Genomic DNA, 13,222 nt, shown 5'->3' with positions numbered 1-13,222 from the left:
TTTCATTTAATATGTGTTCAACATGGTAGGTAGAGAGGTTACGTAACCTATGCGAGGTGAGGTAGCCAGGAAGTGACAAAACTGGGATTCAGTCATGTTCCAAATTCCTTACTTTTTATACTAAATGCAATTTCTCAGATTTATTAGCAACCTACATTTTCACTGCAATCCCCTCAGTAACGGACGCAGAAAACTAAACGCGGGTTTGTTTGTTAAGTACTCACTTGCCACTTTGAAAAGACAGTTGTATCCTCCCAATGGTAAAGTATGATGTACGTATCTGTCTTCCTTACTCGTGCAGCGTAATGCAAATCCTTTACATAAAGACCGTCTCCAGCACCGTTATTTATGCATTTAAAATTGCATTGTAGCCCAGAAAAGTTGGGGCTTGCCAGCACGTTGATATGATCTGAAGGATTAATCTGATTTTCAAAGCAGTTTCTGTTGCATTTTCAGATTGCTGGAAATCCACACTGCCTTTCTAAAGTCTGCTTCTTTCCCATGTGTAGCGGAGACCAGGAACACGGGGTGCCAGGTAATTTAGGGGGTTAGCAAACCGTGAATTTTCAGCTTGAGCTACTGTAGGCAGTTGGCTCTACCCTTATGAAGCTTCAGCCTGCCTGACTAATACAAATCTTGTAGGTCATCAGATACAAGGGGAAAAAATCTATTTTTAAAAATTTCCAACTGGCCCAAAGGGCAGTAAGTTTCACCTTTTGTGTTTATGCAGGAATTTGGAATATACTGTCTTCATGATGAGCTGTCCTGTCCCAGACAAAGGCACTCAAGGGAAGAGGCAGCACGGCGTAACCACAGCAGCAATCTGGAAGTATTTCGGTTGAGAGAAAGAGAGAGAGGCACAAAGTCCAGAAAAGGATGTCTGTGTGCCAGTGTCTGTGGCTTTGCCTCAAAAAAGATTTCACAAATGCAGAGTTCAAGGGTGCCATTGTATATTACAAATAATAATAGTAGTAATAATAATAATTGTCTTCTCACCAAAGCCAACCTGTTTTACAGTTCATCAAACAGAATAAAATTATTGACTCTTTCTGTAAATAAAGAACCACGATCTCATTGTCGGCAAATTTAACAGAAAAATTTTTGAGGATTTGTTTTCATTGAAAAAATTAAGCTGTAGAACTTCCTTCTTTTTTTTGCAAATGAAATGTTCAGAAACTCACAGGTGAACAGTATTCATATAAAAAAGGAAAAGGTGGTTACAGAGTGTGAAGAATCTCGTCACGCTAGCTGTAATTAACTGAAGATCGCTGATTTCAGAATTCAAGACAACAGCACATCAGTGTTACGGTATATTTTTATATTATTATTTATTTTCAAATCACATCAGTCACAGGAAGCTCCAAGAATAATACCAAGAACTCCCAGGCCCCTTTGCTTGGATCCCACAATTGTCACTATGTTCACTTACCCCGTCCACTTGATCGTTGTTCTTCCTATACATCTGTATTATTTTTGTGAATCACGAAGAGTAAGTTGCAGACTTATACAATGAGCTACATCAGGAAATTAACATTACTGTAACACTATTTTCTAATTACAGACCTTAATTACATTTTGCCAATTTCCTCAATAATTGTCTTCATAGAAAAAAAGCATCAGTGATCCGTCCCAGAGCACACATCGCATTCGGTGTCCATGACACTTTCATCCCCCTTAATCTATCTTTGCTGCACACTCTGCTGTCTTCTGTTGTAAGCGTGACATTTTACAAGAGCACAGGCTAGTTATTTGGGAGAACACCCTTCAATTTGTATTTGTTTCAAGCAGCCTCATGATTAGAATGAGGTCACGTATTTTGGACAAAAGTGATACTGTGTTATTCTCAGGGCATCAAAACATCAAACACGTACATTTGTAAGTAAAATGGATCTAAAATTATTTTGCCTGAAAGCAATTAATGGCGAATTACAAATCTGCCATTGACTTATTCACTAATGGTAATAGTGGGAATCAGGGCTATAATGATCACAAATTTAGCATTTACAACATACCAGACCCTATACACTGTAGAACGCTGTTCTGCCATCTTTGTCTTGGGTGAATAAAAAACAAAAAACAAAAAAAAAAAAAGAAGAAAGAAAGAAAAGAAACATGGTTAAGGAATTAGGTGAGATTCACAGAAGAATGGTCCACAGCCCTAACGTAGTGATGCCCAGCTAGCCACTCGTGAAAGTATCAAAAACAAAACAAAACAAAACCATCAGGTCACATCATATTCGACATTCAGAAAAGTGCAGGAAATCAAACACAAAGACAGTGAAGCAACATCCAGCTTTAAAAAAGAAGGACGTTCTGCCAAAGAAGCCAGCATGGATGGCCCTCTGGAGCATTACGCTAAGTGAGATAACCCAGTACAGAAAGACAAGGGCTGCATGACTCCACCTGGACGAGGTGTATAAAATAGTCGCATTCATGCAGTCAAAGACTGGAATGGTGTTTGCAGAGTGGGGGAGTCGTTAACAGGTGTAAAGTTTAGGTTAAGTTACAACAAAGGAAGGGTGGGCACAAGACATGCACAGACACCTCGCGGTAGACGACACACAGATGACAAACACGCTTATGAGAAGACGGTCCGTGTCATGAGCCACTAGGCAACTGCACGTTCAAACCACGAGAGAGTGCTGCACACTTATTAGAATGACTTCAATTTGAACACTGACAACACCAAGCCTTGGTGACCGTGGGGAACGACAGGGACTCTCACTCGCTGCCCGTGGGAACGGGGGATGGTGCAGCCACTCTGGAGGACATAGTCTCAGTGCACAATTCTTCAGCGCTCCTCACCGTTTACCAGACTGACCTGAAAATGTATGTCTCCACAAAAGCTGCTCTTGGGTATTTTCTGACACTTTCTTCATGACCACCGAAAACTGGAAATAATCAAGATGCCTTTCGATAGGCGACTGGATAAACAAATTGTGACATGTGTATACATCGAGATGCGATTCAGTGATAAAAATAAATGAGTTATGAAGCCACAGAAAGATGGAAGGGAAACGTAAATGCATACTGCTGCGTGCAAGAAGCCAGCCTGGAAAAGCTACGTGGTGCATGATACCAAGTACATGACGTTAGAGAATAGGTAAAAATACAAACATGGCAAAATGGCCAGTGATAGCAGTCGTGTGGTGGAAAGGGAAGGTGAAGGGGAGGCAGGAAAACAATTCTGTGTAACACTACAGTTGTGGGTGCATGGCGTTACACATTTATCAGACTCCTAGAACTTTATAGCACAGAAAGGGAATCTTAGCATACACAGACTAAGAAAAATCTGGAGGTTGGGGAGCTCCAAGAGTGAATATGCACTATGACAAGAAAATATAATTGTAATGCAGATGCACACATCACCCTCCCTGAGGGGTGATGGCAGGCAGCGCAGTGAAGGTCACCTGGAGATGAGCCTTTATGAGGAAAGCAAAAGGAAACACACAGAAAGACGACATTCTGCCTAAGGCAGCACGGGTCCCAGGGGGTCGGACAAAGGCCGTCCCATAAAAACAAAGAAAACCTGAGCAAACTCTGAGCCTTCGTTAATAATATCACTATTTAATATAGAAGATGAACCTGGAGGTTCTTGCAGTGGCTGAAAGTGAAAAAGTGAGAAAAGAAACAAACTGGAATTAAAAAAGCAGTGATAGTGAAATCTCTAATGACTGCGGACCAAGCTCCCAAAGGCTGATGGTGGAATAACAGGAATCACCAAGTTCATAAAGTAGCATTGGATTCCTTTGCAGAACACAAAATAAACAGCCTTGTGCCCATACTGATGCCAGTAAATAATTGAATAAGTAAATGGTCGTGATGAAACAGACGTTCCATGCAGAAGAACCCTAAAGCTTTTATATAGATAATCCAAATCTCCTGGAGCTGGAACATAACTCCTGGCTCGCTGAGTGTGGCCTGACCTTGTTGCCTTCCCTCCCTACCGGCTGTCTGGAAGGGGGTGGGGGCGTAACTTTACAACAGAGGAAGCTTCCAGACGTGCGGCCTCAGCCAGGGAAGCAAGGACAACATCAACAGTGATAGCCAGTGTTGACAGTGTAGACCTTGATGTGACATGATGAAAATGGTAGTTTGCCTCCATTCTTTTGTGCCCCAAAGCCCATAACTTTAGTCTCATCAGGAGAAAATGTGAGATCCACCCCAACAGGCACACATTCTGTACGGAATCTTAGTACTTCTCAGTATTTGGCAGGTCACAGCCAAGAGAAGCCTCAGAAGACACGGAGGCTAAATGTATTGTGGCTCCTGGGTGGGATCCTGGAGCCCAAATAGGACATGAGGGAAATCAGGGAAATCAGAATAGAATATGGAATGGAGTTGGTAATAACATTCAATATTGTTTCATTAATCATGGCAAGCGTGCCCTGCTGATGCAAGACGTTACTAACGGGAAAATGGGTATGGCTTGTAGGGTGAATCTTTACTATCACTGCAATTTTTCTGTACATCTAAAGCAATTCTAGGAAGAGTATATTCAAAAATTTGGGGAGCCTGGGTGCTCAGTCAGTTGAGCGTCCGACTTCAGCTCAGGTCATGATCTCACAGTTCGTGGGTCGAGCCTGGCATCGGGCTCTGTGCTGGCAGCTCAGAGCCCGGAGCCTGCTTCAGATTCTGTGTCTCCCTCTCTCTCTGCCCCTCTGCCGCTCATGCTCTGTCTCTCTCTCTCCTTCAAAAAATAAATTAAAAAACATTAAAAAAAATCAAAAAATAAAAAATAAAAATCTACGTTTTCCAAAAAAGAGTGTAGGGCAGTGGGTGGTGAATAAAAAAATTTTTTTAAGTGAGTAATTTAATAACTTTTCAAAGCACAGCCAAGTTCCACACAAAAGGCTGGGAAAAGGAGAGGCTGTGTACAAGCAGGTCAAAGTTACCATGCGATTAAGAGGATTAGCTCCTTCACAGAGTCTCAGAGGCATAATGGGAGAAAGAAATACCCTGCTGCTGAACCCCGGCATGAGAAGCTCATGTATCGCTGGTCAAGAGAGTAAATGGGATGGTGTTTCAGACATTTACCCATCTCTGAACTAATTCGGTAACTGATCGTAACCCAATCGGAAGTCAGTGATTAAGACGGACAAGTCACATTCTTGCGGGGTTAGGGAAGACGTGGAAAGAAGCAGCAGTGGTCGAAAGGTGGAATTGCCTCTTCTGTCGGTCGCAGGGAAGCCGGATTCCCATTTTCTCATCTCCTTCTCCTGCTCAGTGTCTCTTCCACCTATAAAGTGCACCTGCCCGTCTCCAGACCCGGCTTGTCCACACAAACCACCAGCCGCCGTGGCTGCTTAGGCACACCTGCTCCTATTAAAATGCATTTCCTGTGTGGTGGCTTGACTGCCCCCACCCCTTAAAGCATCTCTCAAGCAGGTCTCTTGTCTAAAGAGCTTATCCAAATAATCCTTGTTGACCCAATCGGCCTCTACCTGGCAAGTGCTTACGGTGTTATCTACTTAACAGTTTTGGTGCTTTATTTAATCTTATTTTCTAATTACCCCAACTGTGTCTCCCATTTCATTGCAATTACTTAGAATTACAAGGTTCTTGGACAGTGCTGGGCATGTACACCAGACCCAATTTGCTCCATTGACATGAACTGACAAAAAGAAGGCAGGACATTTTCGGATTACATCTTTTCATCCCTGGGTATTCAAAATCTGGTCAAAATTCCAAAAATGCCAGATTCAGCTTTAAATTTACAAAAACTTGCCTTTCATGAGATCATCCTCAGCAAGTCTGGTGGAAACTTTGGTGGGCTGAGGTCACTGGTCGCAAGTAATTAAGTTCAGAAACTCTGTTACAGTTTCTGGGCATAGTAGCTGCGTGTAATTTTCTAACCAAATGCCTCACGGCTGTTGACGAGAATGTCCCACTGGCGTCCAGGGCTGAGTGTGGCCGGTGTCCAGACACCTGCGTTCTGCACACCACAGCATCTTGCCCCTTCCGACAGAGCCCCAACCCTGTCCAGCCCTGGGCCACGTCCTCCATGCGTCCCCACCCCACTGCTGCAGGATGTTCCATGCTGTAGGTGACAGATACTCGACATCATGCCCCCTTGTTAGACTAACTTCCTCCCTTAATGACTTTGCTTATTTATTTTTCTTCACATCCTGCTTGCTCATTACTCATTTTCAATTATGAGTCAGATTTCTTCTGGAGTTTAATTACTCTTCTGGTTGAAGATGATAAATTAATTTGCTTATTAACTCTGTAACACCTTTTAAGTTCAGTGAATCGGGTGCCACTTACTACTTTATTTTTCTGTGGTGGAGGGCTGGTGTTTTGCATGGATTACAGCCAGGAGTGAGACAGAGGAGTACTGTAAACAAAAAGCCACAGCAAGTGGTCTGGATGGCGTCGCTCTCCCCTAAGGCTTTTCTGGAGCAGTGCTTCGGAGGCTGTGCTAATTCCAGCGTGCCCGTCCGAAGCCACCAAAATGTTACAACGCCATATCTTCTGATCATTTTTTCCAGGTTATTAGCTATTTCCTTGGGGAAAACGTGGTACAAGTTTGGCCACGTGATACAGCTCACGCCTCCTTCCTCATTGCTACTTCTGCCCGCTCTCACTCTCCGTATTTACGTGACCTTAGAGAAGACAGGGCACGGATGCTGCCACCAGCATTTTGTGAAATTAAGGCTTTTTCCAAGAGCGGTTTTAGTTTCATAGAAAAAGTGGCTGCAAGTACAGACAATTGCCATATTACCCTTTCCCACAGACTCCCCCATTACTGTCCTCTCTTATTGGTGTGGCTCATTTGTTCCAACTGCTGAGCCAATACTGGCCCATTATTAGTAAAATTAGATCATTGACCAAGAAGCAAAAACACCACAACGGAGAAAAGACAGTCTTTTTGACAAATGGCGCTGGAGCAAGTGTGCGTCACCATGTCAAAACAAACAAACAAACAAACAAACCAAAACGGAATTCAGATGCAGGTGCAGACCTTACACCCTTTGCCTCAATTAACTCCAAATGGATCACAGACCTGAATGTAAAACACAAAAGCATAGCATCCTTTAGAGATAATATAGGAGGAAATCTAGAGAACCTTGGGTATGATGATACAATCCATGAGAAAAAGAATTGTTAAACTGAACTTCATTCTCACACGAGACACTGTGAAGAGAAGCAGAAGACAAGCCACAGGCTTCTAGAAACAGTTTGCAAGGACATAACTGACAATAAAGGGTTCCTAAAACTGAACAGTAAGAAAACAAGTAACCCGGTTAAATTACGAGCAAAAGGTCTCAACAGAAAACTTGCCAAGGAAGGTGTACAGTTGACAAGTATGGAAAGGTGCTCCACATTCCAGGGCATCAGGGAAATGCCAACAATGAGACCCCTCTACACAACTAGTAGAATGCCCCAAATCCAGGGCACTGACAACTCCAAATGCTGATGAGGCCATGGGGCAGCAGGGATGTCATCCATTGCTGATGGGCATGCAAGATGGCTGACCCGCTGTGGAAGACAGTCGTCAGGTTACTCACAAAAGTCTTAAATGAACTCTTACAAAACTCTTTTGTCTTTTGCCTTTTATAAGACAAAAGTCTTATAAAACTCTTAGTGTATAAGGCAGCAATCATGCTCCTTAATATATACCCAAAGAAGTTGAAAACATGTCCACACAAAAAGCCACACATGGATGTCTACAGTAGCTTTATACATAATTGCCCAAACTTGGAAACCACCAAGACGTCCTTCAGTAGATGAATGGGTAAACAAACTGTGGTCCATTCAGACAACGGAATATTATTCAGCGCTAAAGAGAAATGAGCTATCAAGCCATGAAAAAACATGGGGGAAATTTAAATGCGTATCACTAAGTGAAAGAAATCAATCTGGAAATGATTTCAGTATGAGTTCCGATGAAAACAATTTAATTATAACAATTTAATTACAACACATCGTAGTATAGATGATATTACATGATGTTATTTACATGGAAGTATTTGAGAGTGTACATAATATGTAAATATTCTTCTCTGTTTTATTATATAATCCCCTCCCATTTGTACGGACATTTAAAAACACTAGAAGAAATGATGAACTTTACTATGAAAGCTTTTGGAGGTTTTGCTCAGGTTGGTCTAAGAAGAAAATACTGATCAGTAAGCACTTAACAAATTCAAACGGAGTTTTGAAAATTGTGTTTTGGGGGACTACATAGTAAATGATAATTCAGTAATGGCTAGGGATGGAAGCTAAAAAAACATATGCAGAAGACTTGAATACATCCAGCTGGTTTCAGATTCTTGCACTGCAGGGACCACTGGGGTTCAGCAATTACTGGTAAGATAGAATACTGTTCTGTGGTTCTGACTTCACCTAGTTAATGTTTATTTATCTGCTCCGTCCTCCTTTCCCCCCCTTTCTTTCCTTTGTTTATTCTTTGAGTAAATTAATATTTATTTGATATCTTTGGGTTGAAACAGTGAGGAGTGTTCAGCTTGAATAAATAGCTTTCTAGGAACATAAATTTCACTTGGTAAAAAGCTGGATACAGTGATTGTCCAGTCTCCATATCCATAACATTATGCCAACATAGGAAATATCATTGTATTTGTTAGTTGTTTCCTGCATTTGTGGCTCTGTGCCAGGTGGTTAGGTTGGAGGGGTGGAAGGATAAATACTCATTTGGGGTAACTTTATAATGCAAACAAAATGAAACGTGCCTGGTATGCATAACATGATTTTTCCAGGCAGAAGGTGTTTGGGGATGGCCCCAGCAAGTGTTTCAAAGGTATTGATCAAGTTTTTAGGAAATTAAGAAATGTTACCTGTGACATCTTCCATCATTCTAGAACACCTTAATCTTGAGTCCTTTAATAAGGATTTTAATGACCCATTTTATACGTCTCTTCCTTCTATATTCTTCTTTGGGGCAAAAACATAGCCTAGAAATCCATTATAATTGCAATTAGTGATTTCTTTTCCAATATGTTTATGTGCCCACTGGGAGTACTTGAAAATATTTATATTATTGAATTATTTTCCTGGAATATTATTTCTTTAAATTTTATTGACACATCCTGAAGTCTCAGAGTCTACTGAGAGTAGACTAACTCACACGGATCGTACTTAGGTAAAATTATAAAGCTCAAAGGTGTGATTTGAGGAATCTCTGAAATCCGCATTGAAACCACAGACTAGCACTGATGAATGCACTTTAGAAAAAACACTCACTTCCTCTACCTACATCTTGGGATTCCAGCAAATTACCGTCTGTAATGAACTGCAGGTACTTTTTGATGAGCGCAGGGATGAGCATTTGGCTGTTTATCATTTTTCCTCCACCAATGTGACATCTCTGCTGATTACTTATATTATGGCTAATTTGCAGCTTATCATCAGTCCTGGTTTCTTAATAAACGTCTCATTAAGTGACGGGAGCTGTCACTTTGCCTCCGTGTTCTCACTTCCCAGTGTAACTTGCAAACATTTTGGAAACAAAAACAAAACTACTGCATGTCACATGTGCCATTTGCAATCACATCCTAAAGCTTCGGAGGGGGCATGTTAAGTAAATGTCCTTCACAAGTCATTACTGCCAACTGGACAAGCATAATTAGTCACCATATTGTTGCTCTGTTTTCATGGTTTCAGCTTTGAGTACGTGACAGAACTGGGCAAATTAAGGACGTGAGCGAACAAGTCTACAGTGAGAGAGACGGTCTTGTCTCGGAGGAATGGTTACGTTGAGCGCGGTAAGGATGATGCCTTATTTGCTGCCTTAACACATGAAGCTAAGCAAAGGATAGACAGAGGTCCGCAAAATGTGTGACCACAGAGGTAAACTCTCAAACAGAGCTGGAAAGTGTGCGGGGCAAACCGCCTCAGAATCTTCAAGAATCGTGAGCATAAAGAAAGAACCACGTCCTCTGTGCTGGACGAGAAGCCATGGTTGGTAGAGTTCCTTGTCATCAGCCTGCACGGGCGGTAAGGAACGAAGACCAGTTTGTAAGGATACAGGTGAGAGATCATTTGATCTCTTCCAAAACACCGGTTTGAGGAAAGAGTGCATTAAGTTGCAGAACAGGCGTTTTGCTGGCATGTGACTTTGCACCAAAATTGTGATGTTGTCACCAGTCTACGTGATAACTTCTAAGGTAGGCTTCCTGGAAATCAAGTTAAACAAGTAATAAAAAGAATCACAATGCATTTTAACTTTTCCCTCACAGCTACAAAAGCTCAGTGGGTCAGGGCCACGTGTTGTCCTTATGTGGGAAAAGGGGGAGGGGCTTTTGTCCCTGTGTTATAGGAAACAGAGACACCCTTTGCCACGAGAAATCAGGTTGTAAACAATCATTGGCTACACTGTTATTAGGTAGGAAATGTTCCGTGACTTTCGGATGGTATCTGACAAGTGGTTCAATTGTTTTGGATGTAGTTTATTTCACAGGGAACACAATCTCCTCTAAATAAGTCTTTTTATTTGAGTGTAAACTACATATGGGTAAATGCACAGATCATAAGTAGGTAGCTTGATAAATACTTACAAATTGAATGTGCCTGCAGAAACATACCCCAGACAGAGGTACGGAGCAGGCCAGTGTTCTAGAAGAATCCCTTGTGTCTCCATTCAGTTACCAACTCTGTCAAGAATTGCCAGTCTCCTAATGTCTAACTTCATACATTATTATTTTTGCTTCAACCCTTTCACGGATAGAAACATACAGTATTCCTTTTTTAGGTGTTTAACGGTTTTCAACACTTGTTAGATTCATACCAGATTTTCTGATTACGTAATTTTTTGTTCTCAATACTAATATGACATCCCGGTGTGAATACAGCCTGACTCATTTATCCTTTCTGCTCATGGGCACTCAGGTAGTTTCCAGTTTGGAGCTCTTGGGTGTAATGTCAGAAGCACTCGTATAAACGTCTTTGGCCCGGATATCAGGCATGTAAGTGAAGTTCTATTAGACACTGTCCAACAGATTCCAGGCTGGTTAATCCAAATGACAATCCCTCCCACAGTGAACGAGGGTTCCACCTGTCCCATACTCTGTCCTTAGCACTTCATTCTACTGTAGCCTTTCCAGTGTGTGTATAGACAGATACCTTATCATGGTTACAATTTACATTTCTCTGGGTGAGTGGTGTAACTGAGTACCTTTTCATATATTTATAGGCCATTTTAATATTCTTTTTATGAACTGTGTATTCAAGTCATTATCCATTTTTTCCATTGGCTTGTCTTTATGTATTCGGCATATAAGGCATTTGTTAAATTATATAACCTTTTCATTATGACTCAAATATGCAGATACTTTGGCACTTACCTTGGGTTTTCATTGATGATTTCCACAGCCTGGTCATTTCAGGCACTTGAGACTCTGTCTTTCTAAATAGAGAACGTGAGACCAATTAATGGAGCTCAGAATTTTAAAACTTAGACATTTTCATTGTCTTGGACAAAGTATTATACTAATATTTCTCCTAAGCTAATAAGGATGGAATTCATACATATGGAATGTAAATATAAACCATTCTCTTTAAAGCATTTCAGGAAAGTGTACGATGTAAAGCTTTATATCAGTATTTTGATATTACTAATCTATAGTTTCAAGATTTCAGCCATATTATTTAAAATTCAAGTTTTCAATGTGGTTATTGCATCTCATTGTTTTTTAAAAAATATAAAGACATCTTGCAAAACGCTCACTTAGCATTGCTTTGGAATTTACTAATACCCTGTAATTTGATTAGAGACACGGGAATTGGAAGTATTTTCTTTTCAATTGTTACCTTTCTTTAAAAATACGTATTTTTGATGCCAACAACTGATATTAAATGGTATGAAAGTCAATACACTTATTAAAAAAGAATTACCATTTTCAGCCTTGCCATAGTATAAATCTACTGTCATAAAAATAAAATGACTTGTGTGATGGCTCACTGTATTGTACCTAAAACAAAAACATACCGACTTCCAGAGGCATAAAAGGAGGGATTAGAGAGCTGGATGAGAGCATCTAACATTGCTAGGTCATTCATTGACTTCTTACCATGATTTTCACCATAACCGTCTTGGGTGGAGACTATTTTATTTATTGTGGATATTAGGAAACCCATAACCAGTGGTGTGAGAGAGCTGCTTCTCATAGGTAATTCTCTGGTCTCATCCTCCCCAAGTTCAAGGGTTGAAGGTCTAACTCCCATGAGAATTGTATTTAGAGACAGTGCTTTTCAGAAGGTAATAAAAGTTAAACGAGGTGTGAAGGGTGGGGTCCTGATCTGGTAGGACTGGTGGCCTTACAGGAAAAAGAAGGGCACCTGGGCCCCCTCTCCACCATGTGAAGGCACAGAGAGAAGATGACATCTGTGAACCAGGAGGAGGGTCCTCCCTGGAACCTGGCCATGCAGGCACCCTGGTCTCAGACCTCCAGCATCCTGAACTATGAGAAATAAATGTCTGTTTGTAAGTTCGTGTTCTATAGTATTTTGTTACAGCTGCAAAGCCAGGTAATACAGGTAAGAATCTACTGTGTGCAGCCGAAAACTCTCTCCGAAATAGATTTAATCCCTGTTTGAAATTGCACGGAATCTAGGGATCAATTTTAAAATATCTTACGTATATTAATTTTTTATTCTTTCTATCCATGAACATCGATCAACTTCTCCAATGAGTACTTTTTAACAACTTTTGATAAAGACGAGCATATTTATCTACCAGTCTTTTTCCCATATTTGTATTTTTAAAGTCCCTATATTTCTGTTGCTATAGTAAATGGTAAATTTTAAGGTGTTTTAATTTTTATTTATTGATGCTACAGAGAAACTCTATTAATTTTGAATATTGAACTTCTATACAAGAATGATACTATTATTTCTGGTAATGTATCTATAAAGTCTTTGGATTGTCAATGAAATTGTATCCCCCCTTTCCAATCTTTGCGTGTCTTGTGTCTCACTTTAACTGAACTAGATAACCCTTTAATAAATAAAGAGTAAAATGGGTGATGGTAAGCCCTCTCATCCTGCCCATGAGGTTCTGCCATGCAGAGAACCATGGTACCGCCCCAAAAAGGGGAACCAAACCTCCCTTGATCTCTAATGCCGCTGGGGAGTTTCCAATCTTCTGTCACCAACTTGACCAACTGTCTTGGACAGCGTTTTGGGACAAACTATAAGAATGGTTAATTCCCTTAAATTCCCCTGGAGATGACCACATTTAATATACGTCTCAGCAACTTTC

Source organism: Neofelis nebulosa, chromosome 8 (genome assembly GCF_028018385.1).
Source record: "Neofelis nebulosa isolate mNeoNeb1 chromosome 8, mNeoNeb1.pri, whole genome shotgun sequence".
NCBI classification, from domain to species: Eukaryota; Metazoa; Chordata; class Mammalia; order Carnivora; family Felidae; genus Neofelis; species Neofelis nebulosa.
Note: the sequence above shows the minus strand (reverse complement) of the source record.